At 42.0% G+C, this 2,500-nt stretch overlaps 1 protein-coding gene across 1 annotated transcript in view; it reads left to right on the top strand.

The window, feature by feature from the left end:
• The window catches only part of LOC106810557 (homeobox protein MOX-2-like), a 10,108-nt gene that overhangs the window by 848 nt on the left and 6,760 nt on the right, over nucleotides 1-2,500 (top strand). The window lies entirely within an intron of this gene.

Raw genomic sequence — 2,500 nt, 5'->3', positions numbered from 1 at the left:
GACCCGGGTTTTCATCTTAGTCTGGAACCTTCGCACGTAAGTGATGCGAGGAGGGGGTTATATTAACGGTTACGGTTAGTGCTAGGATCACGGTCACAGGCACTTGAAACGTTTCAATAAAATATAATGCTAAATAAATACGAAATCTAATAGTAATACTAGTACTACAAAATTCTTAATGTTTCTATACTCTCTTTCAGTTTCACCTATTATTGCCGACAGATTCCTGTCAATTCCGTGTAAATGCTCTATGCACACACACTAACGCCGCCATTGCTCACTGTGCACAGTGACTGTTAATATATATAGTAGTATAATTATAGTTAGTTACTTAAATTAACTTAAATTAACTTAAATTAACTTAAATTATAGTTAGTTACTATATATATTAGTGTAAGCGTGCAACAGTCGCGCCGCGAGAGCAGTGGCATCCGGCAGCGTACGTTGGACGTAGGATTTGGACGGAATTTACAGGAAACTGTTGGCAATAATAGGTGAAAGAGAGTAGGCCTATAGGCTATAGAAACATTCGTATTTAGTTAGCATTATATTTTATTGAAACGCTTCAAGTGCCTGTGATCACGGTTATAGTCAGGGTTACAGTTGGAGCTAGGATCATGGCAGAGGTAATGTCAAATTGTCATTTGTGATTATTAATCCCTGATAATAATGGTTATAGTAAGGGTTATCGTTAGAGCTAGGATCATGATTATAGTAAGGGTTAATTACGATTAGAGTTATAATTAGGGGTATATGCATGGTGAGGTTTACAGTTAGAGATGTGATTATAGGCTTATAGTATATTTATTTATAGTGATTTATTGAATTACTCAATTTGAGATTATTTACTCCTTATGTATTATGTATATATATATATATATATCAAGAGTCCATAATAGAGATTTATCTGTATAGATTAAATCTCTATTATGCACTCTTGATATATATACAATAGCAATTAATATACAATTTCGATAACTCCGCCAGTCTCCTGGATAACATGAAGCCAGTATTAGTTCAGTAGGGAGAAATATATAATTACAGGAGCTCGGGTATATCGGGTGTATTTCTCATAACTCCGATAATCCCGATAACATCCTCTAGAAGTCATTACTTCACGATACGTTTAGTATCGTATACGAATAGGATTGTATATTATATGGGACTTCACATCATACCTTAATTAGTCCTACCGGTGTAGCCCCTTCGCTTCCTTCGTTCCCCTTCCTACAGAGAGGGAACGCGGAAGGAAATACCCTCTGCTTCTGTAGCGGGAGCGAAGGGGCTTCATCTGTAGAGCTAATCGTACGCCGGCTATAGTAGGAGGAAGTTCGGCTTAGTTGTCGTTACAGGTGGGTTCGGGTTATCTCTACTCGCACTGTAGCGGGAGTGAATGGGTTACATCGGTGGAGCTAGGCTCGGGTTCGTATGATAGTGCGTATCGCACGTGTCATCTCAGGTCGGACTTTCCTGGCGCCGCGAACATGTGTTAGGAATTTCCCGCCACGCGACATAAAGCGTTTAATCTGCGATAATATCAAGAGCGTATAAAGAAGGTTCCTTCTTTATACGCTCTTGATAATATCAGGAGTAGATAATAGGGAACTACCTATTAACTAACCTAAGGAATAAGGTTAAATAGGGAACTCATAAATAGGGAACTAACCTAACACTCCCTATTATCTACTCCTGATAATATCAAGAGTGGATAATAGTGTCTCTATTATCCACTCTTGATAATATCAAACGATGTAATCATAGCGCGCGGCGGCAAAACGGAGCAGCTCGCAGGGAAAGCAGAAATGGCTGCTCTACACACACGCGCGCGCACACGCACGCACGCACACATACGCACACATACACACACACACACACACACACACACACACACACACACACATGCACTATTCGTTCGCCCGTCGCGTAGCTTCTGCGACCATTAGATAAGTGGCCGAGCGAAGGCGCTGACGTGCGCGAGAAATCGAAGTCGTGGGTCACCGTGCATCGCTGCCGTCGAGGCCCGTTTTCACGCTATTGCTCGCGAAACGACGCTATTTTCTCACGTAATCGCATATCGGGTGCCATACCATTACCTGGTTTCTAGACGGACCTCACGGCTGGCTTGGCGTTGATGGCCTCAGCCAACAATCGTGACGAATAGACAGTGTACTTGCGCGCTGCTAGTTTTTAACCCGAGAAAGGGTAATGCGCAACAGTTACTGCCTGATTAATAGCATTAGCGATTAGGAAAATTGCGGCTCTCTAGGAAAATTTCTGCGAAATACTGCTTCCCTCGGCATCTCTAACTGGGGCATCCAGTAAACTCCGCTTGTGCATGCGTTTTGGCTATTTTCAGTAAGTTCTCAGTTTCCAAGGGGGAATATCGGATTTGCGCAAAATATAGAGCATGAGGCGAAATTATGCATTCTTCTCTCTCTCTCTCTCTCTCTCTCTCTCTCTCTCTCTCTCTCTCTCTCTTTCTCTCTCTGTTTGTCTCTGT

This window comes from Priapulus caudatus, unplaced genomic scaffold, assembly GCF_000485595.1.
Source record: "Priapulus caudatus unplaced genomic scaffold, Priapulus_caudatus-5.0.1 Scaffold452, whole genome shotgun sequence".
Classification (NCBI taxonomy): Eukaryota; Metazoa; Priapulida; class Priapulimorpha; order Priapulimorphida; family Priapulidae; genus Priapulus; species Priapulus caudatus.
This window is presented reverse-complemented; position numbering and strand designations above follow the sequence as displayed.